Raw genomic sequence first — 27197 nt, 5'->3', positions numbered from 1 at the left:
AATGGGAAAGGATACATAGCATTCTGCAAGTGGAAGGTGAGAGGTAGGGAATGGTTAATAAGGGAGACAGGATCGCGAGTATTCATGTCCGCTGTGTCATCTGGATATAACAAACCTTTCAACAGGGTTGATTTGCCACTAGATTTGGAGACCACCATCTAACCCCCCAAAAAGAAAAGTGATTATAAAAGCATGATCAATAAGTAGATGTGGACAGTTCTTTTTTTTACCTGAAAGTCTCTTCAGCCAGATATAATCTTTGATAATACGATTCTGGAAAAAAGATAATGAGAGTTGTAACTTGGTCAAGGGTGCTGCTCTAATGGTCTACTGTTTTCAAAGAAACTGTGGGAAGAATACCGAACAGTCATCTTGTTATTCCCACAAAGGACGGGGTCATCTTTTCATCTGCAATGTAGCGTCCCTCCTGCCGGCACTTCACCAGATGACTGCTGTCGGCTTTGAGCTCACCATGGCTTGAACCCAGGACCAGACTCCTTAGAAGTGAGCAGGCTTCCAACTGTGCTGTCATATGGCCTGAATGAGCAATGTTTTTTATTCGTCTCCAACCCCCCCCCCCCCAATCAATTCGCAACGATTGTTCCAATGGAGATTTTCACAAACCAGGTGTGAATAAGACATTGTACATCATAAATTTATGGCATGGTGACCAAGGTCAGTTTTATCAAAGCTGTTTCTGCATACACAGCACCTATAGAAAGTCTACACCACCTTTTAATATTTTCACCTTTTGTTGCCTTACAGCCTGAAATTAAATTTCATTAAATCAGACTTTTTCCACCTTTATTTACACACCGTAACCCACAAATTACAAGTGAAAAACAAATTTCAGAAAATTAATTAAAAATACAAAACTACGCTATCTTGGTTGGATACGTGTCCACTCACCTGAGTTAATACTTGGTGGAAGCACCTTTGACAGCAATTAGAGCTGTGAGTCTGTTGTGATTGGTCTCTGTCAACTTTGCACACCTTGATTAGGCAATATTTGCCCATTCTTCTGTATAAAACTGTTCAAACACAGTCAAGTTGTGTGGGGAGTGTTGATGGACAACAATCTTCAATTCATGCCACAGATTTTCAATTGGATTCAGGTAGGGGCTCTGGCTGGGCCATTGAGGGACATTTATCTTTTTGTTCCTTCGCCACTCCAGAGTAGCTTTGGCTGTGTATTTCAGGTCGTTGTCATGCTGAAAGGTGAACTTCCATCCCAATTTCAATTTTCTTGCAGAGGGCAGCAGGTTTTCCTCGGATTTTTTTCTGTATTTTGCTCCATCCATTTTCGCTTCTATCCTGAGAAGTGCCCCAGCCCCTGCTGATGAGAAACATCCTCATAACATGATGCTGCCACCGCCATGCTTCACATTTTAGGGATGGTGTTCTTTGGGTGATTTGATGTGTTGGTTTGCGCCAAATGTAATGTTTTGCATTCAGGCCAAAAAGTTCCATCTTAGTTTCATCAGACCACAAAAGTTTTTGCCACACAACTTCAGAATCTCCAGAGTGATTTTTTTGCATACCTCAAACAGGACTCAAGGTGGCCTTATTTGAGTAATGACTTCATTCTTGCCACCCTATGTGCCGTACAGGCCAGACTTGTGGAGTGTTTGGGATATTGTTGTCACATGCACACAGTTAGCAGTCTTTACCATAAAGGCATGTAGCTCTTTCAAAGTTGCCATTGGCCTCTTGGTGACCTCTCTGATTGGTCTCCTCCTTGCTCGCTCATCCAGTTTGGAGGGACAGCCTGATCTAGGCAGGGTCTTGGTGAAAATCTGAATCCAATTGAAAATCTGTGGCATGAATTGAAGATTGTTGTCCATCAGCACTCCCCACACAACTTGACTGTGTTTGAACAGTTTTTATACAGAAGAATATGCCTTCCACTTCTTAATGATTGCCTTGATTGTGCTCCGAGAGATATTCAAGGCCTTTGAAATATTTCTATACCCATCCTCTGATCTGTGCCTTTCCACAACTTTATCCCGGAGGTCTTTTGAAAGCTCCTTGGTGTTCATGGTTGAGTCTTTGCTGTGAAATGCATTACCCAGCAGAGGAAACCGACTGGAAGAAATGATTTTATTCAGAAATAATCAGAATCACTGTAATTCAACACAGGTGGAGGCCAATTAACTTTGTTTGATTTTGAAGGTGATCGGTTACAGGTGAGCTAATTTACAAATGCTATTATAAGGGGGGGTGGACACTTATACAACCAAGATATTCTCGTTCTGTATGTTTAATTAATTTACTTAAATTTGTAGAATTTGTTTTTCACTTGGAAGTTGTGGGTTACGATGTGTAAATAAAGGTGGAAAAAGTCTGATTTAATGCAATTTAAATCCAGGCTATAAGACAACAAAAAGCAAAAAATTTGAAAGGGGTGTAGACTTTCTGTCCATCCATTGGGACAATACTCTGTGCAGAATGTTGGTGCTGCCTAAGCAGTCTCCTGGGCTATTGGGCACAATCCTGGACACAGGATACCAGCAAGCTGGCACTCATTTTGCCAACCTCAGAAGGATGACAGGCAGAGTCAACCCCACCTGGTATTAATTCAACATCCAAGCAGGATTTGAACTCAGGATCCTAGGATCCCAACCTCACCACCCAAACCATGAAGCCTACACCAGGCATACATTTTCTGAAGGCACTATAGATGAGAACAAGGGCGTTTGAGGTCAACGCAACATTCCAATTGCACTGATTGAAAGCAAGAACTACACTTCAAAATGTCACACAAAGAACGAGATATCGTTTTAATGCACTGTTACATCAGAATCCTACCTATAAAGGGTAAAATGTTCATGTCAACACATTCGTGATGACGTTCAAAACAAGACAGCTTTGTAAACGAGGACTTGCGCATGTCTTTCAAAGGCTGCAGTTCCACGTGCAGTACAATGCACTCACACTCTGCTAAGTGTGACCAACCTGTGGGTTGATGGAAACTTTTTTGGGGGGCATCGACTTCAAGGTGGAAACCTTAGTGTGGATTTGCAGAACAAATGTCCTTATTAACCATTAAAAGTTTCTGCTTTTGAACCCATGGGGCATCAGTGAGTTACCATGGCATGACACATCAGGTCTCATCTTGGGCTCTAACCCCCCCCCCCCCTTGCGGAACATCTTCATTGTTCACAATGCCAAGAGCAACTTCCTGTCAATATTTTCATTTGACATGGTTCTTTTTGTTGCAAGATCTAGCTATACTTGTAGGAGAGTGAGATAACAGGTAAATTCACAAATGTATTTGGATGGTCAGGGAATATGCAAAGTGACTTACAACCATTTACTTCTTTGACCCCAATTATTCCCACATTGTTGTGGGGTAAGCTTGGGGAATGCTTTCGACCCAAGTTGTTCACGAACCTGCTGGACAAGCCTGATGCTGAACTGAAGGTGATTTGGGCAGGAATTTCTAATTTGTTCAGGTTGGCGGTGATAACTCGCTCCTGTTCACAAAAAAACACTGGGTGATCTTTGTCAACCAGCGACCAGTGCCAACAGCTGACTGTTCTGGCTTACCATCCTTCTAATGGACAGTGCACACATTGATGCCTCACCCGACGCACGGAACACCAGGATGACAGCAGGGTTGAGATTCAAACCCAGGATAGACCACTCATAAGCGAGTGTGCATACCTCGAGGCATTCATTCACCTTTCCACTAATGGGTTGCTGGCTTCTGTACTATAAAAGGAGCCGTGCTTCCATCCGTGCACCATCCAGTGGTTGGATGCCTGACTCGACCCACAAGTTTTATGTTGGTGCTTACTGCTGTGCAAAGTCAAAGATCTCTTCAGAGCTGTCAAATTCACAATTGCCATGCCTTCCCTGTAAGTTTTCCCTGCAATGTAAAATGACCAAAGCGACAGTTAAAAGGATTGTGAGCAGGGAGGCTGTTAGGGTTAGAGGTTGGGTTAGAGGTTGGGAGGGAGAGCAAAGATGGGATAGAATTTTGAGGGGGAGGTTCGGGGAAGGGGGTTGAGGAGTTGTCAGAATTGGGTATGTGTGTGTCACTGTAGGTGTGTGATGCAATCACCCTATGGGTAATGTGCGAGTATATTTGAAAAGGGTCTTTCACTCTCCGACACTGTTCTTGACACAGTTATCCGAATTAGGTCAGCTTCATCATTGAGAGTGCGAGCAGAAAAAAATCTGAGATTCTCACTTCTCCCCCCTCTCAGCGTTAATATTGCGTCATTACTCCTTGAGAGCAAGTGCAAATTCAGTGGTGGATTGTGAACAGTTCACTCTGGCTCTTCAACAGAATTTCAAGACATCCAAAGCTGTTTAATTGGGTTTAAGTTTGAGATTTTTCTTCTTCTTTGATATGTAGCCCACGGTTTCAGATTGCATCATTTACTTTAGTGGGGGCACAGGCAGTTCTGCTAAGGCAGTTCCTACCCCACCCAACCCCCCCCCCCCTTGTACATTAGAGCAGGAATTTTGGAATTTGTTCGTGGTGCTGGCGATAGCTCATCTACTCTTCATAAAGGACACCGTGGGATCTTTCACATCCACCAACTGATGATGGTAGACGGGACACCCAGTTTAACGTCCAGCTGCACATATTGATGAATCACCTTACATGCAAAGTACCAGGATGACAGTTCATAGCTGGGCCAAGATTCTGACACAAGCTAAACAGCTCAGAGGTGAGTGTCCCTACCTCTCGGCCATCCTGCCAGCTCGTAAGTTGGACTTCTGCGTTAGTAACTGCAGTTGTTGTTTTTTTATTAACTTGTCCTCAAAACAATTTCAAACAGACAAAGCATTATGAGATGCATCCACTTTCAGGTTGAGTGAGTTGAATGAAAGTTTGCGGGTGCTGTCCCATTACTTTTTGGTGTTGGGTTGTATTTCTGCCACAAGATTGAAAGAAGATGTGGTCAGTCCAGTGCCCATAATATGTGCTGTGGTGTACACCATCATGGTGACTGATATGACTGAAAGGCACAGAGGAATTCGACTTTGTCAAGGCTCGTGCCGGTGGTCTGTGTCGGCAGACAAATCGGATAATCGATTATCAGCTGAGGGTTGGCAAAGGTATGCTAACCGCCGTGGAAAGCAAAGCACAATAATGCTGATGTTTCAGGTGTTAACCCTTCGTCAGATTAAGAAAATAGTCCAAGGCAATTGGCGCAAACTGATTCTCCATCCCATAAATGAAAACTGAAGTGGGGTTTCATTCACTGTAACAATCCGCCGCTGAAGGTTGGTGGAGGTTATGCTTTCACCCCCTGTTTGTGTGTCTGTGAGCAGGATTTCTCAAAATGTTATGCATGGATTCGGAAGAAACCCGGTGGGCAAGTTGGGTGTGTGTCAAGGACAAGTGGATTCGATTTTGGTGAAGTTCCACATCCGGATACGAGGATTTTTAAATTGATGCTTCACCATTAAGAGATTGGGCCAATAACGATATACGGTATTGCAAGATATCTCAAAAAGTTGTGGACAGGTTTTGACAAAAGTAGGGGGATGAGTTGGGTTGGTGACAAGAGCAAGTCCATTAGGTTTTGGGTTTAGGTACAGATCCAGATCCTTCCTCCGAGTGGGATTTCTTTTTTTTTGTATACACTGTCGAAGCTTGTATGAGAGCTAACACACAGAACGCACAACAAGAGGGGCAGGACACAAGAGGGGCAGGGGTGGGAAAGACAAAACAGTGTGGAACAGAGACATGAGGAGATCTGTGGAAGGGAGAGGGATGGGGTGGGGTACACAGGGTAAACATGATGACTACAGGGACTTTCAGGAAGGAAAGCAGGGAATTTGAAGGAGGTGGGTTTGGGGTGGATTAACAGGGGTAGAAAGACCACTGACCTGCCTGCGGTGAGAGAGTGAGAATCCCAAAGACAGCCTCATCACTGGAGATACCAATGATCCGAAATGCCTTGGTTTCCACAGTGTGAAGCCGAGAAAGGTGAGAGGTGGAAGCACCAGCCCAGAGGGGAGAGCAGTACTCCATCAAGCTGCGGACGAAAGCTTTGTATGTAGTCAGGAGCTCAGATGGGCCGAGGAAGGACGTTGCATGATGGAGGATGCCCAGTCGGAGACTGGCTTTGGAGGCCAGGGATACAAAATGTAAACCGTTCAGCCTGGCGGAGGTATGCGTTCTTCCAAATGCCGCTCTGGTTTTTGTTTATGTGACGTAGAAGGAAGGAAAGGTGTTATTTCTAGTCAATGTAAAGATAGAGAAGCGCTGTTAATTTGCCCCTAACCTGATGTCATTTAGATGTCACAAAACTTGATTCCTGAGATTGCTGTACCCACCCTTAGTGGGGAAACTTTTGTTGAGATCCCTGCATGAGTCGCTTTTCTGTTTCACTATGATGTCACCATTTCACTGACAAATGGAAAAAAATTTTTTCATATTTGACGTTTAATAGGTGTGACGAGCTAGAATCAATAACGAGTATGGTTTTGCATTTATTTTAGTCTTAAGCAAAAATGAACGAGCAAAAAGGTTTCCTCCTCACTCATCAAGTGAACGAATTTTCCCCCTAAAAGTTACAATGCTCCTGAGCGGCGAACGTAACATGATGTGTGCCTTCAAGTTAGACTCCATTTTAATGCCCCCCTTTTTCCTGCAGCCCCATCGCGACAACAAATGTCCTTATTGATGAAAGAGGCACAGAGAGCCTGGGGTGCAAATTCGAGGCTGGAAATCCCACGCAGAAGGAAAGCCAGGTAGTCTACACCTGGCGGTGAACCCTCAAACTCATCGGTGCCATCATTCACAGCAATAACTCGAGAGTAAGTAACAACGCCTAAAAGCAGATTTACAGCACACTTATCTCCATGAAGATGGTGAAAAAGGTATCTCTGCATTGATTATTTGGTCAATCTGAGATACAAGGCTTGTGCCTACCCGTAAGGGAGCAACTTTTGATCGGCCAGACGGGTAACAAATATCAACATACAAAAGAGTGTGTGCAGCTTCAACACTGCTGGGTTTCGATTTGACTGGGATTTCATTCTCAAAGGAGCTTAATAATACAAACTGGATTGAAGGTTGTTACTGCATGGTTGTCAGGTATGCACTTCACCGATTGAAGTAACCCAACAATCATGACATCTCCCTACAGGACTCAATAGGGAACAATAGTTCAACAAAAATAGTTGGGTAATTTATCCCAAGTTGTGAAGTGACAGTTTTGTGTTGGATTCCGTTCATGGAATGTCAAATACCCATGAGACGTGTTCATTGTAAATGGACCGTTTCATTCGTAATGGTAATTATAAAGTAACGCGCTGATGACATGCTTATGTCATCCGTGCCTGAATTTTCACCATCGAGTGAGCACAGCTAAGCTTGCCTATCAATTTCCTCCTGTCCTGTGGATTATTTCAATTTTGCCTTTTGGAGATGGGCTGATAATAATTAATCAATCTTCTGGTGGTTTTCTTTCTTGAAGACTTGTGCACTTGCCCTCTATAAGACTATGATGGTCATCCCAAAGGTTTCCTCCCTGGCCCCAAACACTTGGTCACTATCACCCTCTTCACCTCCCTCCACAAAAATAAATACCAGCCCATTTGGGTCCCACAGTTGAGGGCAGAAATTTGCATGTTCAGGATGCAGGTGTTAACCCGCAGACTTTTGGAAAAACACGTCGTGGGATCTCCAACATCCACCGAGCAGATGGGACACCCGGCGTACTTTGTGATTCACCGCCCTGCCCATGAAGCCTCAATCTGCCAGTTTAAGATCAGTCTGAGAATCGAACCCAGGTGAGACGACTCAAAGGTAAGTGCGCTACCTCTGCCCCCTCATGTTTGCAAAAAATCCGTTCATATTGTCTCGTCGTTTGCTGTAATTTCGAGTAAATGTCAAGTTTTTAACACCTTTTGCTTCGGGAATAAAAATGACAGCGTCTATAGGACTAAGGACACGGCCGTGGCAAAAAGCTTAAGTAAAGGAGTCGTTTGATGGTGATGTGGAAGCGAAATGCACCAAAAATTCTCCAAGAAATTATCCAAATTTTGGAAATGTTCAGCAATGGGTATCATCCTTTTTTTGGGGGGGGGGGGTCAAAAAACTCAGGTGGAACTTCCACCAGACGATGTGAGGATGATGTTGCAAACAAACTCGTGCTGTAAGATCACCCATCATAATTCAAGAACTCGTGACAGCGTGTGGAATAACCAAGTCGATGAGACATCACGCTGTCACTGAAGATCTGGCGGGCCGGTGGTTTATGTGCACCTGGGCAGGACACCGCCGGCTGTTTCAATGTGAGTTTCCAAATAAACCGTACATGCATAAAAATAAAAGATCGATGTTACCTTTTTTGTTTCTATTTTTTTTTTTGTATACAAAGTCGAGGCTCATGGAGGAGCTGGAACACTGAATGGATCAGGACACAACAGAACAAAAGGAATGGTAGAGAGGGGAAGGATAGCAATATCAGTGTTGAAGGATAAAAAATTGGGGAGACTTGGACAACAATGGGTGTAGGAAGGAAAGAGGGGAAGGAGAGGATGCATGAGGCGAACAAGATGGATACAGAAGCAAACTCTCAGGAAGGAAAAACTGAAATTTAGAATGAGGCGGGCTTGGTGTGGGGTAATGTGGGTGGAAAAGGTCATGGGTTTGTATGTGGGATGACCTTAGATGGTGGTGAACAGCTGTCTTGAAGATCTGGAGGGAAGAAAGAGGTTGAAGAGAATGTAGAAGTTGATTCCAGAGGTGGGGAAAAAGAGGAATGAAAGAATGAAGGTGAGCAGAGATTCTTGATTTTGGGAGTTTCATAAGAAGGGGGTTGATGGTGGACAGCATGTGACCTTTAAAAAAAAAACCTGGGGGCAGGGGGAAGGGAAGGGACAAAGCATGGAAAGAGCAGAGGGTTCAAGATCAAGGCAGCAGAGAAAACCTTGAACCTTCCTTATGCATTGGGCAAAGAGACAAATTTTCCATTCTGCAATCACCGACTTTCTAAAGTGGCTGCCTTAAGACCTAAGGGTCTTGAGTTTGAGCCCGTGTCTATCCGCCACCAGGCCCATCATTCCCATGCATTTCTGGCAATATCCATGTTTCTGCTGCCACCATCTTTCCAGGGAGATCATTCCATGCATTAACAACTCTGCATGAAAGACCCTTGCCTTAATGTCATCCAAATTCTCCTTTTCTTGACTAGATGAAACTATGTCCCCTAGTCCTATCGCTTTGTTCTACTGTAATGCTTTCCCACACTTATTTTGTGAATACCCTTTATTTTCTCAATCAGATTCCCTCGCAACCATCTTCCTTCTAATGTATAAAGTCTTGTCTCCTTCTCTATGGCGGATATGTCATTCTCAGATGTGGTGACCAAAATTGTACACAATATTGCAGATGAGGTCTCACTAAATTCCTATCCAGAGTTAACACGACCTCTTTCGATTTATCATTTATCCCCCCCCCCCCCAAAAATACAACCCAAAACCCTGTTAGCTTCATCCATGGCGGTGTGGCACTGTGCTGTCCGCTTACCCCGTCCCCTCCACTCACGAACACACACCTACTTTATTCCCACCCCCGTATCCTTCTCTTGTGTCACACATTCCAAGACTGCCCCTTGCATTATTCTCACCAACAGCAGCACCTTACATTTCCTTATGGTAATCTGCATCTGACAATCCTTTGCCAAATGCATTAAAGTATCCAGATTTTCCTGAATCTGATCACCAACCCCCCCTTCCCCTCTCATTCTCTCGGTTGTCGACCTTACCTCCAAGCTTTTTGTCATCTGTAAATTTGGAAAGCCAACTCTTAACCCCACTGTCCAAATCGTTGATGCAAATTATGAATAACTAGCAAAAGCCCGTGGTAAAAATACCAACTCCAGTTGGAATGACCACGATGGAAAAAAACAAAGGTAGCCTACGAGCCTTTTATTCTTACGCTAGTTGGAAGAGTTCAAAAATGGGAGGTTCAATGAGGAATTCTTGAGTTGTTGTCTACACCTGGTGCTTAAAGATAAGAAGAGAGTAAAATGAGTTGAACAACTTCTGATTTCTTTAAATAATTCGATTTGGTTACACCTTACCATGGATTGCATGAAGATAATTTTAGGCTTTGGAACAAAGTTCAGGCTGTCCACAAAGTCTTGTTCCGGTTTTAAAATTTTATTACAAACAAACCAAAAGAGATATAATGATGTGGTTTTTTTTGCATTTTGTCACATAATTCATAAAGTTTCTTGTGTTCTTCAGGACACCTAAACATGTGCACCTTTAGTGGCACGTAACACATCCAAGCGATAATCCACTTCAATCCATATGTTGGCCAACATATCCCTCATCACACTGCTGATGCAATCGGTTATCCTTGCACGAAATGTTTCAATGTCAGTAACAGAGGTTTAGAAAATAATCCTTGACATAACCCCCCCACAAGAAGAAGTCTAAGGGTGTCACATCGGGAGACCGTAGAGGCTAGAAGTCTGCCCCACCATGCCTAGTCCATCTACTGGGTAAGTTCTCGGTTCTAAATGGTGCACGGTCTGGATTTTATAAACGTGAACATTCAATCTCTTGTGCACAACTTTGTTTTTATATTATAATTTTCCCATTGGTTTTGATTAATTTTAAGCAACTTTTACTTCATAATAGTTGTTTTTAGATCCTCGTGGAGGATCTCTAAGTGTTACTCACGTTGTTGTTCTTGTGGACTTTTTTGTTTCACAGCCTACAGTTTTCATCGAAACTTCCTGAAACTTGGCATATGTATGTAGACATATTCTGCGCAGACAGTAACCATCTCCGATTTTGAAAATTCCTCCGAGAAAAAAAGTTATGACGTCATAATATCTCCGATAATGGAAATCGCCTAAAAAATTATCTCCGAAAATAGGCAAGATTTTTGAATTCTGTTTGCGGGAATCGAACAGGGCGTTAGCAGAGATGAATTACCGCACGTATGATGACGTCATCACTATGACGTCATATCAATTTTTATGACGTCATCCCTATTTTTTGACATTTTTTGTTTTACAACCCAGAGTTTTCATCGGATCTTCGTGAAACTTGCCATGTATATGCAGAAAGCCCACGCGCAGGCAGTAACCATCTCCGATTTTGGAAATTCTTCCTAGAAAAAAAGTTGACGTCATAATATCGCCGCTACTGGAAATCGCCTATACCATTATCTCCGAAACTAGGCAAGCTGTTTGAATTTTGTTTGCGGGAATCAAGCCGGGCATTAGCACAGATAATTTATCGCAAACCTGATACATCACAATGACGTCATATTCGTTTTTATGACGTCATCGTTAAGAGGACGAGGATCTTAGCTCATTTGAGCTTGTTTCTCTCCGATGAGCATTTCTGTGTTTTGGGGGGCAGGAAGCAGACAAGCAGCATTGGCCAATTATATATACTCTATCGAGTAGTGTCGAATTCCAAAATTATAATATTTCTTAACAGCAAAGAAAAAGTGTTTGGGAGCAATCAAAGCAGCGGTCTGTTGCCTATACACCACCCAGATTCAATTTTTTTTGTCCTATGGAAAAAAAATTCATTCTCCTGTAGGTTTGGATTAATTTAAAGCAACTTACTAAAAAAAAATTCTCTCCGAGGAACGTTTTGTGTTTCAGGGTGGGGCAGACAGACAGGCAGACAGCATTTGTCTATTATATTGTTATGGTTTTGGAAAACATACCCCAGCAGGTGACCCAAGTGGAAGGACAATCGTTATTATGGTTATTGTTATTATTATTATTATTCATAAGCAACAGTTGCTAACTATACTAGTGGTTATTTGAATTTGCCGATTTCCTTTGAGTGACATCCAGACGTTGGTTTTGGGCGCGAAGAAGAGACCGAAGTGTGGCTTGCTGGTACTTACTTATGGCTCGGTACGTGCTGCGCCATATTTGAATGCTTGTTACTCGGTATGGTTCTTTGATGAGGGATATACACTGCCCTTGGACGAAACCTGTCTCCTGGTTCTTTGGTTATTCGGTATCAGACATAGATGTAACATCCACCAATATAAATCAGTGTTATACGAGGATCAGTTATTTCATTAGTCTTTGTGTAGGTAGTCCTTGGTCCCTTGTCAAAGGGCTGTTCGGGGGGCTTGCATTGGCTCGGCTGTGTTTTTCCAGTGTAATGTCTCCTCCCCTCCCCCTCTGTTACTTACAATCTTTCCTCCTTCACACCATCGGTCTTTCCTTCAATCCTGCAGCTGTTTGGTCATCTCTTGATCCGGCGGCATTCCCTTCCATTTTCCCTCCATCCGCGCATCGCTTAATGGCCCATCAGGTTCTCTCACATGCATGTTTGTGATGCTTGGCGCTCGTGATGGCCAGCGAAGTGCAGTGCTTCTCGCAGGTGTGGTGCAGTTTAGGACGGTGCGAGTGGGTGTTTCGCGTGCGTGGGGAAGGGGCTGGGGGCTCTCATCGTGGCTTTGGGCGTGTAGAGGGCGGGGCGGGGGCTTCGTTCAAAGTTCCCTCAGAATGGCGTGGCAATTTCCACAAGTGACATCGTGCACCCGCCCCCATCGGCTGCGAACCATTGGGAGGGGGAGAAGGCTCATGAGAGGAGGGAAGAGAGCTGATGTGAAGAAGAAGTAGAACGCCAGAAGCACATGGGACAAGCATACGTGCAGGGGTGAAAAGCGCTTCTGAGAAGATGGTTCAGAAAGCAGAAAGGCTGAGAGAAGCAAAAGGCAGAAAGCAGAAGAGAATGCAGAAAGCAGATGCAGAAGGCTGAAGAAGCAGAAGCGAACGGGACAAGCTCGCATGAGCAGAAGATGAATAGACTGAGAAGACTCGTGGGGGAAGGAATAAAAGCATGTGAGGGTAAAGGAAGGAAGGTTTCACGAGCAGTTGGTGTCGAGCTTCGGTGGAAAAATAACACTCCTATCGTGAGCGTCATCCTGCCCTCTCTATCCTGTCAACCATAAAAGATGAGGAGGGTGAACAGCGGCACCTCATCGATGAGGGCCTGAGGAAGAATCTGAGGCAGAGGAGGGCGAGCCACACATCTAGTTCGCATATCTGGGACGCCGGAGAGGACTCGCCGACTGGGCACCTCAGGAACATGGCTGCGTGTCCCCATTGCATCGCATCGCCACTGCACATCTTCCTCGTCCATTCTTCTCCACATTCTTCTGTATATTTGTGTGAGGTGAGGAAGAGAAGGAAAAACTGCTTTCCTTTTCTCCATACATTACTTTTATTTTATTTTCAAGTCCTCCTTTTATTCCTCTCCCCTGAATGAATATGTGTCATGCTTATTAATCTGATCTTGTGTGCCTTTTGCTTTCTTGCTTATAAATACTAGCTTTTAACTGATTGCTTTCTTGTGTGTTTGTAATAAATAATTGTTTGTTGTCATTTCCAATCTGTCTCAGTTGTCTTTTCCTTTATTGTTCCGACACAGTGCACAAGTATAGTTGGTCAGGAAGTTGCACCCCAATAATTTGCTGTGTTAGACAGCGCACACTCACTTTAATGCTCAGTCGTAATCTGAGTGTGCGCTGAGGGCATGTGACCCCAATTAGCCAGCCATTCACAGGTGAGGTATCATGCACGAAGGAGTGTAACCCTGTCCGAATTGGCCGTAGCAATTGGCGTTCGTGGTTGCTTAGCAACCTGCTGACGCGTGGAGTTATCTGTGCCCGGTGGCCTCAGGACCTGGCGTTTGGGAGGGATCCAAGTGCTTCCCTTTGTGGCAATGGCAAGCCTCGAACCCTGGATCCACGACAATATATATGTGTATATAGATAATGGATAATAGGTCCCTGAGGTACCCCAATACTTGCAATCTCCCAGCCAGGCATCCTCCCACTCACAGCCATTCTTTGCTTTATATCATTAAGCCAGTTTCCAATTCAGTTAGCTACTCCACTGGCCAGTCTACCAGCCCTCACCTTAGCCAACAGCCTTCTATGTGGTACCTTATCAAATGCTTTTTGAAAGTCAAGATAAACTGTGTGCACTGCACTTCCCTCATCCACCCAGTCAGAAACTACTTCGTAGAACTCCAAGAAATTCGTTAAACATGATCTCCCTTTCTTAAATCCATACTGAATACCTGTAATTAGTTTGAATTTATTTAAACTCGTACGTGGCCATACGTGCGTGGCCGTACGTGGAAAAATAAAAAAAAATTCAAACCGCGTGCCAGAAACAACAACTACACAGGCTGTTCCTTCGCTCTCGCGTGCCCATACGTCCGTGGCCGTACGTGCGTGGCCGTACGTGCGGGCCATACGTGCAAAAAAAACAAAACTTTCAAACAACCACACAGGCCGTTCCTTCGCTCTCGTAAACGACGACTGGATTGGGGCATTGTGTTGATCTATAAATGCGCATAAGAAATCGAGAAATTATTGGAATACAGTAAGTCATCACTATCCGGAAGTCCGTACGTTGTAACCTGTAATGGGGAACACGGCTGAGGATCTCTTCCCCAACAGCCACGCCTATGCAACGTGTCCTGTGATTGGTAACTAAATGGCGCATCGGCCATGCCCAGGCAGCAACGTGTTCTGTTATTGGTTTGGTAAATAAATGGCCATAACTTGGGAACCACTTGTCCGATTACTATAAAACCTTGAAAAGGCACGTACTCAGGTCCCCAGAAATATACCTGGCAAGTTTCAATTAAATCGGACCCGTGGTTGTCGAGAAACAGTGGTCACACACACACACACACACACACACACACACACACACACACACACACACACACACACACACACACACACACACACACACACACACACACACACATTGCTGGAATTATAGATAGATGTTTCGCAGTCCGTTCCTTCTCCAACACCCTCCCTCTCAACAGGTCTCTGTTGTCCCCCAATTCTTCTCTGGGTTCTTTCATCAGTACCACGTGCTCTCTCCCCAGTTTGGCGCTTGCTTGCGAATTACTGACAGCAATAATCTCTGCATGTGGGGAAGTGCAACAGTGAAGCGATTTGCAGGTGAGCAGAGTTTTGTTTGTTTGTTTTTATATTCATGAGATTTCACTTTGGAAACACAATAGATTACTTCAATGCACGATTTAAAGTGAAAACATATGCAGTGTGATGTTTCGGAGAAAATGAAAGTGAAAACATATGTGGTGTGATGTTTTGGAAAATTTTCACTCAGTGTGATGGAGTTCCTGAAAAATCTGTGTCCTTTTGGTTATTTGACACCCAACATGGTCATTACTATTCTTACATTTATGGGGAAGGGGGTGGGGGTTGTACATGCAGGTGTGTACAAATGCGGGGTGGGAGGTATTCATATTTTTTTTTACCACATTTGAATCTATACTAATAAATGTCAGTGTGTGTGTGTGTGTGTGTGTGTGTGTGTGTGTGTGTGTGTGTGTGTGTGTGTGTGTCAGTGTGTCTCCTCCATAACTCCAAAACCATGAAACCTAGCAGACTGAAACTTCGCATGCTTACTAATAAAACTCCAAGGAAGTGCAGAAGTGAAAATTAGGTGTTTGGGTTAATTAAAACACCCCTTTTGAAGATAAAATTAATGGCCTTATTTAATTATATCCTGCATCAGGTGCTCCTCCACCACCTTGCTCTCTGGGGTCTTAAGCTGTATCCTGGGTTACCTGCTGGGGTCTGAAGCCACCATGTTTTTGTGGCCTGCTCAAACACGCCTTGACTTGGAACAGGCCGTAACAATAAAAAAAATTTTCTTCACTTTCCTCACTAATATTATCGAATGCCTGCTCATCATAGCTATGAATCACTGTATACATTGCAATGCCTACAAATGCCCGGAGACATCAATGCTCGTCGCTTTATTTCACTTCCGCATATGAATAACCGAGAGAATCTCTTAAACTAAGCAAAATTACAAAACTTAAGCTCCAGATTTGAAAGTATCAGCAGTTCTGACTCCGAAAAAAGTGTTGATTTGTCCAATTTAGACATAGTTTCGACATTCAGACATCACTATCGCTTGCCAACCATTCAATTGGAGTGCTTCCTTGAGTGCTTAAGCCACTTGCCGAGCGTCCCACAGTGGATGGCGGTGCAGTTCCTGTCCAAAACGAGATGTACTGTCGGCAGTTGCTGCAAGGTAGAGCATGTTCTGATAACTCGTTTTCGCTACAACACGGATTTAATTCAACAATAACAACTGCATGGGCATTGTTCACTCAACCTCTATCTTCACAGGATAGGGCGTCACCCCACGGGGTTGTGAGACCGGTGTAATGTTCCCAAGAATTTGGTTCTTGTGTTTCTCTCTCTGCCCTCAGTACGATGAGTCCAGATCGCGTCTCCTGCATTCTGTCCGTGCCATGGGGATCACATGGTCAGGCCTGTCGGATGTGTTTTGCCATCTGGCTCAGAAGCACCCCCGGTTCTGTCGATCAGTTTTAATATTTATTAAAGAAACGGGGCTAGCAATATAAGCCTCCAGTATCCATACCCGAGGTGTTTAGGTGTGCAGCATATATAGAGCCTCGTGGCCCTGAAATCACCATTAACCCCCAAAAAGAAAGGAAGAACAACCAGACTACGTCATTCTGAGCAAATCGTTCACTCACTGTGGACGCTTTTTCCGTGCCACGTTATTCAGAGCGAGCAGTTCATGCTCCATCATCCTGAATGAGCGGTTCGTGCTCCATCATCCTAATCGTTTGGTTCATGCTCCATCACAGTACTGGAGTTGGTAATCACAATGACTCCAACCTGTAGATGCGCATGTCTGCCAAGCACTTTTGTTGTTTGTGCATGCGTGTGTGTGTGTGTGTGTGTGTGTGTGTGTGTGTGTGTGTGTGCATGCGTTTGTGTGTGTGTCTCTCTCCTTCAATCTCTTTCAATATCTCTCTCTCTCTCTCTCTCTCTCTCTCTCTCTCTCTCTCTCTCTCTCTCTCTCTCTCTCTCTCTCTCTCTCTCTCTCTCTCTCTCTCTCTCTCTCTCTCTCTCTCTCTCTCTCTCTCTCTCTCCCCCCCCCTCCCTGCTGGCTGTTGGTGAGTCGAGTGGAGTGTCACGGCGGCTGTGTGGTCTTGGTGAACTATGATCTGCCCTGTTTTTTCGCCTTTCTATCCCCTTTCGCATCGTTTTTCACCTCCCTTCCTTTGTTTCCTTCTATGCATCGTTATTTGTGCCCCCACCCTCCCCTCTCTTCCCCTCTCCTCCCCTTCCCTCCCCTCTCCTCCCCTTCCCACCCCCCTGTTCCTCCTCATCCCTGAGATAGAGAGAAAGAGCCCACAGCTTCTTTGTGGATAGTTTTTAGTTGGCGGCCCATCCCGGCCCTTCAACTTATCGTTTTTTTCCTCACTGTAGCTGTGTTTATTGGCTGCTCTTAGAGCACCCTTATTCTGGACATTTCCATCTGTCTGTCTGTCCGCGAAACTTTGGTCAAGCCTAGGGGCTAAACCACTCAACCGATTCCAATGAAATTTGGTCGGTAGGACCAATATTTATGGGAATTGTGTGCTTTCGAATATGGGACCCCGGGCCCTTAGCAACGGCCCTTTAAAGTGGTCAAAGAATCGAAAAAAATAAAAATAATAACAAATAGAAAAATCGAAGATGAGAGTTCTGTGCGCAATCTATCTACCTCCCTTCATGCCAATTTGCAGCCCTAACAAAAAATATTTGTAGGAGGAGATAGGTTTTGGGCGAGTACATGTCGAACATTTCAGAAACGGTTAATTGTGAATATCTCTAAGAGAAAGAGTGATTTTGATGAAACTTGGGTGAAATGTGTACAATGTGGCTCGCATGTACACAAAAATGAATGGTTGCTATGCGCACCTCCGTTGCTTAGCAACAGCTAAAATACTTTATCGTACATTGTACACTTATTGTGGACTGTACAAAAAAATCAATACCTCTGAATCTGGACCTCCGAGGGACCTGTTTTTTTGTGCCCTAGGAGAATGTCTTACAGCATCATATAAAAAAAATAAAATCTTTAGCGAATAGATAAATGGAGTTACCAGGGCTGCCATTTGTTAGAGTCTCTTTGGAAACATGCCTGAAATTTCACAAGGCGGGTTTCGGGGCGCAAACTAAGAGGGCTGTGATAATCATATTTATTGTGCTAAATTGATTGATAGCATGTACATGATATCGGCTAATCGCGTCGGCCAGCTTTCCATCGAGAGCGAGCAGCCATGTCACCTACCGGCTTGTTTAGTTTGGAAACCTGTCTCGGCTCGTATTTAATTACTGCACGAGAGTAATCGCCCCTCCTCCCCCCTCCTAAACATGACTTCGTATTCCCGTTATTCAGCATTTGAATCATTCACAAGAAAACATGGCGTCGTCTGCGTTCCGCCCGATGACGTCGGTGTAGAGGATCTCGTTATCGCTACAGGAAACATAGTCGGTACTGACAAAGTTCGTGCAGCCTCGTGAATGAACAAACGTGTGGTAATCTTCGTGTCTGAGACAGAACTGGTTCATGAAATCATATCGACCGGACTATCAACAGATGACGGACATTTCGTGCTCGTTCTACGTAACCAATGACACCTTGAAATGTTTCGAATGTGGTAATTTCGGACACTTGAAACGATCTTGCCCAAAGGTGACTTCGTCGAACGATGAAACAAACCTCGTCAACAAGGATACGTCCTCTTCTTCTTCTTCTTCTTCTTCTTCTTCTTCTTCTTCCTCGACTGTGAGGGAAGCGAATTCCGTGTCCAGTAATAACCCCCAGTCCTCTCAGCCCGATAGTCTAAACAGCAAAACGAATGTTTGGGATGGTTTCACCGTCGTTTCATCAAGAAAGAGAAAGACTTTACCTGATGGTCGTTTAACCCAGAAGAAAGGAACATTTACAAATGAGGAATCTGTCGGTAATGGACCCGGTACCCACGGAATGGACCCGGAATGGACCCGGTACCTGCAGCCAACAAGTTTACCATACTTGCCAGTGAGGACAGAGACGTCTCCCTTACAGAGACCGCTTTACCTGTTATCGCAGTAAAGAAAACTGTTTCACTCGTTAAAAACTCTCCTGTAGTCTCTACGCACGAAGCGAGTGACGTCACGGCGGAAGGTAAGGCTCCGCCATATTGAGTGGTAAAAAATCATGGCGACCACGCACGTGTCACGCGAACTTCTGGGCTATTTCCATGGATCAGATGATATTTCTATGAAGAGGTAGTGCGAAAAACTGAAGCTGTGTGGTCTTAGTGAAGATCCTTATATTATTTCAAAGGATAAATGGACAACAGAAAGGAAATTTTGGCTTCAAATCGTTTTCCCTGACATCTATGTTCACCTTGTTGAAACGCCGAGTCCTCACACTCAAGCCAGCCTGAAAGCCTTCACGAGTATGGACGCTTACTCATGTTATGTCGCCGGGTTTGTTAGTGACATAATCTCGACGAAAGCTGACAAGAACTGTATTATCGTGAGGTAAAGGTAATATAAGCCTGTTTTCTTTCATTTCACTATTATTGTATTATCGTTGTTGCTTGTTTTGTTCAGCAACCGGCGTCACTTTTTTTTAACCTGACTGCTGCCACAAGTTAATTTCAAGTGAAGATCTTGTCTAAATGCTGAGTTTGTATAAAATCTTCGTTCGTCAGTTTCATTACAGATACATGATATTTTTTCCATGACAAACATCCGGTGTAATGCCGCGCTGCTGTGGGTATTTCCAGTGTTTTTTTTGATAGTGATAGTTCCAGTGATAAGTGCTAGTTTTTTTATGTATTGTACATATCGATGTGACTTTCTCCAGTGAAACAACTCAGAACTGTGCGCGTTAGACGGCTGTTAGAAAGGCGATTTAACCGATCTCATTCTGTCAATAAAACAAGGGATATAATGCATTTTAATGATACAAATCAGACAATATTTTGTAACCACCAGCTATTTAATACCAACCACTGAAACAACGTATCATAAATTAGTTACATACCGGAGACAAAATGAAGGCCACACAACCAGTCATGTTCGCCAGGTCGCCATTTTTCTCTTCTCAGAACTGATATCCAAAGATTTCGTCAGTCTACTTCGGCGGGAAAGCGGTAAAACTGTACTCCGGAGCCTTTAGTATATCGCTGAGTCCATCCCGGGGCACAATAACTCTTACCCATTTGCAGAAAAAAAATCGCTTGCTTGGAAATAACGGTGTAGTTGAAGTGGAGACTATCGGTTGTTATGGACGCGGTAATACTTTCTTGCCACTCGATATGGCGGAGCTGCCACAGTCACGTGACCGGTGACGTCATCTGAATAAGGCCTATTGGAAAGTCCATTGACGGTGATACACAGACCACTAGTGATGAACCTGCTGTCACTTCGGTAAATGTTAACCCTGAATCCTTGTCCGCGGGAAATAGCGAAGCGAATGTTAACCCTGTTACTGCTCCCAGTCCATCACGTGGTGAAGCTAGAAACGCAGGAAACGTTAAAATGGATGTTTTATGAGAGACCCCCAAAGTATTATACACCTCCATGCCGTTGGAGGTCGATAACACCGTTACAGTTGAGGGAAGCGAGATCTTTGCATCCGCTGATGGTGTTTCCGTTTCATCAACTCCCCCGATTATTTCCGTTAATTCACCAGGAGATGTTCCCACAATGGAAGAGCACATACACATGGTAACCAGTACAGATCCGTGTATCAATACTGACAACAGTATCGATATGCAGGACGGTACAAGCTTGTGTGACTCAGAAACTAAAACTAACACTGACGAATCTGACCTGGAGGAAACAAACAGGAACAGTCAGGTGGAAACGGTGGAGAAACTGACCAGTCAAGGTCCCATCCCCCCCCCCTGAACAAATAAGACTCTTCTTGCAATATAAACCTGACGGAATACTTTCCAGATCTACCGTCCTTCCTTGAAGGCCCTGTCACACCATGACAATTTAGCCAGCGTATGCCTGCGTATGCAAAATTTGGCTAAAACTCTGGCACACGTCGAATACGTTATGGGTAAGTTTGTATACGTTAAGAGCACACTGGCATACGTCGTAGTTTGCTGGCTTTTTTTTCGTAGTACGCTGGCATACGTCTTTGTACGCCGAGGTGTTAGATAAATTTTCCATGCTTGAGAATTTTCGACGTATGCCAGCATATGACTCACACGCTCCGCATAATGCTGGCCATAAGTTGTAGGCACGTTACGCGATCGTTGACACACATCGACACACGTTACTTGTAAGTTACTCATAAGTTGAAACACGTCGAGGTAATGTTTAGCATACCCGAAACTTATTTCTAACCTATGAGTAACGTGTTGTAGGCACGTTATGCGATCGTTGACACACGTCGACACACGTTACTTGTACGTTACTCATAAGTTGAAACACGTCGAAGTAATGGTTAGCGTCAGTGTTCCAGACTCCCTGTTTTTTTTATTTTTTTATTTTTTTTTCTTCTGTATGACGGTGATGTTAACACTTCAATTTATAGTGTGGTTATAATATAATATAATTAATAGGCTGCCGCTCAACGATTTAAATCATAACCGCACTAGAAATCTAAGTGTCAACATCACCGTCATACCGAAGAAAAAAAACAAAAACCAGGGAGTCTGGAACACAGACGCTAACCATCATATCGACGTGTTTCGACTTTTGAGTAACGTGTGTCGACATGTGTCAACGATCATGTAGCGTGCCGCCAACTTATGCCAGCGTATGCGGAACGCGTGTCATACGTCAAGTACGTCGAGAAATTTTCAACATGCTGAAAATTTCTCGACGTACTCGGCGTATGACGACGTATGCCAGCGTGCTCTTAACGTATACAAAACTTACACATAACGTATTCGACGTGTGCCAGCTTGGTTCGGCAAATTTTTCATACGTCATACGCTGGCTAAAACGTCAAGGTGTGACAGCGACTTCACACTTCGATGTCTAGTGCGGTTATGATTTGAATCGTCGAGCCACAGCCTATGAATAGCCTACGACACGTGATCGTCGGCGATACGCTGCCGCACTATGCATAAGTTAGACTATCATTGGGCATAGGTTGTGAACGCCAACAACACGCTCAGCATTCGTTGGTATAAGTTATCTATATGTGATTAAAATGTTCTGTGTACGTTATGCATACGTCCAACACGTTATTATACGCCAAAACTCAAAAAAAAAACATCAATAGTTCAGCGTACGCCAGCGTTTTACATACATTTTGAGACCTTGCCATGCGCTGGCTAAAACGTCAAGGTGTGACAGCCCCTTTAGTGTGCTCAGGCTATCGTACGTAAGCCTGACTTGTTCGGTTTCCACCAGACACACTGTCTCCGCTTAAAAAAATTGATTGCCAAGGCGAAAAGGGATTCTAATCAATTATCCCACTTCTGATCTTATTCTTCGAAGCTATTATTTTTCCTCATGGCCAGTTTCAAGATTGGAACAATAAATGTTAATGGTGGTGGGAGTCCGATCTGCAAGATCCAAATTTAACAGCTGGTAGAGGTCAACGGTCTTGACATAGCTTTCTTACAAGAGACCCATGCTGTCCAATCTGTTCAGGCTCAGTGGCGACTATTTATAGATAAGGAATGTTTCTTCAGTAACAACTCCACGTCGAAGGCAGGCATCATGTTTGTCTTAGGGAAACATTTCCATCCGTCCTGCCTTAAATTTATGAGTATTATTGATGGACACCTTGCCTCCGTGACCTTCTCTGTCAATCGGGTCAAGTTCACAATTCTCAATGTGTACACTCCAAGCAAAAATGACGAGCGGATCTCCTTTTTTGCCGAACTGAGAAAATTCCTGCAAACACTGGATTTGCAGACTTGTCTAATTATTGGTGGCGATTTTAACTGTACTGTTAATGCTTCATTTGACCGGAACGGGCCGGAACCCGAACCATGTACCGCAAAACTTTTTTGCAAACATCATTGCGAAATATAATCTCCATGATATTTGGCACGTGCAGCACCCTTCTGATCGGTCTTATTCATGGTGTCGTTGTTTAAACAACCACATCTCACTTGTGAGGCTTGATCGCATCTATGTAAATTCTCATTTATAACATGGAGTTTATAAATCCGACATCGTGCCTTCTGGTTTCTCCGACCATTCCCGAGCTCGAGTCTTTATTCAACTCTCTAAACCACGTCCAGGGAGCTCTCATTGGAAATTCAATAACAGTTTACTGGAAAACCTCAACTTCATTCAGGCCTTTGAATCCTTCTGGACGGCTCTCCTAGAACAGAAGTAAAGCCGTTCCGTTAACCCGCTGATATGGTGGGATATAGTAAAAACCCAAATTAAAGGGTTCTGTCAACAGTATCATTTTTTCTCAACAAGGGCTGACCATGAAGTTAAGAAAATATTACAGTTAGAGATTTTACAACTCCAACGGGTCATCGGACAAAATAATAGTAACATATAAAAAACCTTAACTGAGAAACAGTCCTTATGAAAGGAAATAACCGAGAGGACTGCACGTGGTGCCTTAGTTCGGATGAGGGTGCGACACCTGAATGAGGCAGACGTACCAACCAAGTACTTCTTTTCCTTAGAGAAACGTCTTCCCAGTAAACAGCTTTCTCAGCTGCGATTCGCAGATTCATCCATTACCTTTACACAATCAGAAATCAAACTTTTCGTGAAGGAATACTTTTCGAAAATATATTCAATGGAACAAATAAATCCTGTCAGTGTCACCTCGATCTCCGTAGGCCTGCCAGTGTTGTGTGCAGATGGGCGTTCCCAACTGGAAGACCCATTACTTTGGATGAACTTGGCACTGCCCTGCACGGCCTTGCCATTGGGAAAGCACCTGGTTTGGATGGACTCACAAGCGAATTTTACAAGAAGTTTTGGCACTTATTGGGTCCAGAACTCATTAACACCTTGAACGCAAGCTGCCAGCTTGGAGAGCTCTTCTTACCCTCATCCCAAAAAAGGGAGACATGCTGAGTGTTGAAAATTGGCATCCTATCTCCCTGTTATGTACGGACTATAAGATATTTTCAAAAGCCCTGGCATCGCGACTTACTCCTTATTTATCGTCATTGTTGAAAGAAGACCAATGTTACTGTGTCCCAAAACGTTCCATGAGAGATATCATTGAACTGTGTGCAAGGAAAGCCTGAAAGATTTAGGACTTCTTCTCCTTGATCAGGAGAAAGCCTTTGACCGTGTTGACCATCGGTACCTTTTCGAAGTACTTGAGCGGTTTGGACTTGGTTCAACCTTCATCTCTTATATTAAAATACTATATAATGATATTTATAGTGTGCTAAAGATAAACAATTAACTTGTTGCACCTTTGTCTATTAACAAGGGAATTAGATAAGGTTGCCCTCTTTCCGGGTTGCTTTATGCTCTCTCCATCGAACCCCTACTGGTTTCTTTGCGCTGTAGACTAACAGGGGTTAGTTTGTCCCAGCTTGAACGGCCCATCAAGGTACTGGCAGACGCCGATGACGTGTGTGTATTCGTCCAAGATATCAATGACATTAACATTGTTCGTTATTGTTTGTCCTTATTTGAAAAGGCTTTTTCAGCCAAAGTAAATTTGAACAAAACGAGCGCCCTTTGGCTCGGTCCATTGTGCTACTTGGCGCCAAGACTTCCTACTCCACTGTCATGGGCCAATGGTGGTGTGAAATACCTTGGAGTGTTCTTAGGTAATAATACCACAGTAGCAAAGAATTGGGCTGGTCTGCTTAAGTTTGTTGAGGGTAAACTGCAAAAATGGAAAGGTCTGATCACACAACTGTCATATCGTGGAAGGGTCTTGGTCATCAACACACTGGTGGCCTCCACCTTATGGCACAGGTTCTTCGTGCTGCATCCTCCAGCGGCGTTGCTTCAACAGCTCCAGAAGTGCTTTGTGTCCTTTTTCTGGGACGGAAAACACTGGCTGCAACCTGGGGTCCTCAGTTTACCACTGACTGATAGAGGACAAGGCCTGGTCGACATAAAGAGCCGGCTAATGGCCTTTCGACTCTCGGCTGCTCTTTGCATGCTATACACGTGACCCTCTCCACCATGGGTCAACGTCGCTCGTCACCTTTTGCAACAGGCTGGGAGGCTAGGCTATGACCACTCTCTTTTCCTGATGGACCTTTCCAAAACCGACACATCCCCCCTCTCTGGTTTCTATCAGAGCATGCTAAATGCGTGACAAGCTCTGACAATAACAAGAGCTACACATTCTTATACGAAACAGATGTTTCTGGAAGAACCTTTGTTCTACAACTCCCTTTTCCATGATATGCCTGCTGATAGGTGTTTTATTCAACGCTTTACCGACAAGGGCGTTAAATCTGTTGCAGATATTCTCAGCCCAAACGGCAGCTGGATCGGAGCTGATGCATTGGCAAGCCTGGTCGGTGTGCGATCCTCTCGAATCGTGGCAAGCATATTATGTGGTGTGCTTTGGACATACACACAGCATGGACCTGCTTGGGAGCAGGACCAGCAAAGCAATGAACAAAATGCACATCGAATACCTTCTCTCTCTACCTTTCCTGAACCCGTATTTGCTTTTTCTCTTGCCAGCCCTCTTCCTTGTCCCCCTTTTAACGTCGGCTTCAATGAACTTCCCAAACAAAAAGACCTTTATTTGGGTTGTGCAAAATTTCTTTCGCAACGGCAAATAACACAGCAGAAGGTTTGATGGAGAGACCTCTTACCTTGTTGTCCCCCTTATTTTCCTAACTGGAAAGGTTTGTATCACCCTCCTGTACCACCACGACATGGTGACCTCCAATGGAGACTAGTACACTGGATCCTTCCTTCTAATCACTTATTACACTGTTTTTCAAATCTGCTTGTTGATGAATGTCCTTTTTGTAAGAAATCTGAAAACCTTTTTCACATCTATGTTGAATGCCAATGGTTGGCACCTTTATTTATTTTACTTCGGAATTGTTTTGTGAGGTTTGGTTTGATTTTTAACACTTGTGTGTTCTAATCTATGGATTGGATATCCCACACAAAAATTCCAATGGTGTGTTCGCCAATTTCCTGCTTGTTCAGGCAAAGATGGCAGTATATAAGTCAAGGAAAAGAAAACTTGATGGTGATGGAGTAAGTGATGAAGATGCTTTGTTTTTGTTCCAAAACCTTGTAATACGTCGTGTTAAATTGGATTTTGCTTTCTTTTCAGTAACTGGAATATTACCACAGTTTGAATCAAAATGGTGTATAAAGGAAGTTATTTGCAAAGTCCGAGAGGAATGTTTATCCTTTTGTGAAATGTTTTGTACATAATCCACCCGATCCATCCTTTCCTTTCTTCAGAAATTATTTCCTGATTTTCTTTCTTTTTCTGAAATGAAAATGTAACTCCCATTTGGGGGCTTTCTTTTCTATTTTTAGAATAAAAAGATACAGAAGTCTCTCTCTCTCTCTCTCTCTCTCTCTCTCTCTCTCTCTCTCTCTCTCTCTCTCTCTCTCTCTCTCTCTCTCTCTCTCTCTCTCTCTCTCTCTCTCTCTCTCTCTCTCTCTCTCTCTCTCTCTCTCTCTCTCTCTCTCTCTCTCTCTCTCTCTCTCTCTCTCTCTCTCTCTCTCTCTCTCTCTCTCTCTCTCTCTCTCTCTCTCTCTCTCTCTCTCTCTCTCTCTCTCTCTCTCTCTCTCTCTCTCTCTCTCTCTCTCTCTCTCTGTGTCTCTGTTGCTGGACATATCCGGATGGTGTTTGTCTCTGGATGTGTCCGGGCGGTGTTTATGTCCAGACGGGAGTTTCTCTGGACGTATCTGTGCGGTGTTTGTCTCCAGACATGTCCCGGCGGTGTTTTTGTCCAGACGGGAGTTTGTCTCTGGACATATCTGAGCGGTGTTTGTCTCCGGCCAGCTTGGCTCTGGATGTGTCCGGCTGGTGTTTGTCTCTGGACGCGTCCAGGCGGTATTTATGTCTGATGTCCTGCACGCAACAATAGTATTCCCATGAGGTTGGACGGGTGTTTGTTTCCAGATATGTCTGGACAGGAGTTTGTCTCCTGACCGTATTTATAGTATGACCAGTAGAAAATGAATTTCAGACGTTATTTTGTTTTCATCTTCACTGTTATTCTGTGCAGAATCATTTTGATGAGACAGTATGAATCGTAATGAATGCTGCACCATACGTCTGCCTTCCCTTCCTCCACTTCTCCTCACTCCCCCTCCCTCCTCTCTCCTTTCTCCTCCACCTCTTCACTCTCCCCGCTCTCTCTCCCCACCCCTTTCTCCCTCTTCCCCCCTCTTTTTCTCCCTCCCCCTTTAGTATCCCCATCAGAAAAGCGACCGGTGTTATTTGCTAGTATGGAGTAAATGTATG

General features: G+C 44.0%; 1 long non-coding RNA gene across 1 annotated transcript; it reads left to right on the top strand.

The window, feature by feature from the left end:
• Positions 1 to 5717: 5717 nt before the first annotated feature.
• LOC147008741 (uncharacterized) lies at positions 5718 to 26189 on the top strand. The gene is made up of 3 exons (XR_015053240.1): positions 5718 to 6783; positions 14818 to 14956; positions 25213 to 26189. It is a non-coding gene; the product is annotated as an uncharacterized LOC147008741 (long non-coding RNA).
• Positions 26190 to 27197: the final 1008 nt, after the last annotated feature.

Source organism: Eptatretus burgeri, chromosome 18 (assembly GCF_056783735.1).
Source record: "Eptatretus burgeri isolate ZD-2024b chromosome 18, Ebu_testis_v1, whole genome shotgun sequence".
Taxonomy (NCBI): Eukaryota; Metazoa; Chordata; class Myxini; order Myxiniformes; family Myxinidae; genus Eptatretus; species Eptatretus burgeri.
This window is presented reverse-complemented; position numbering and strand designations above follow the sequence as displayed.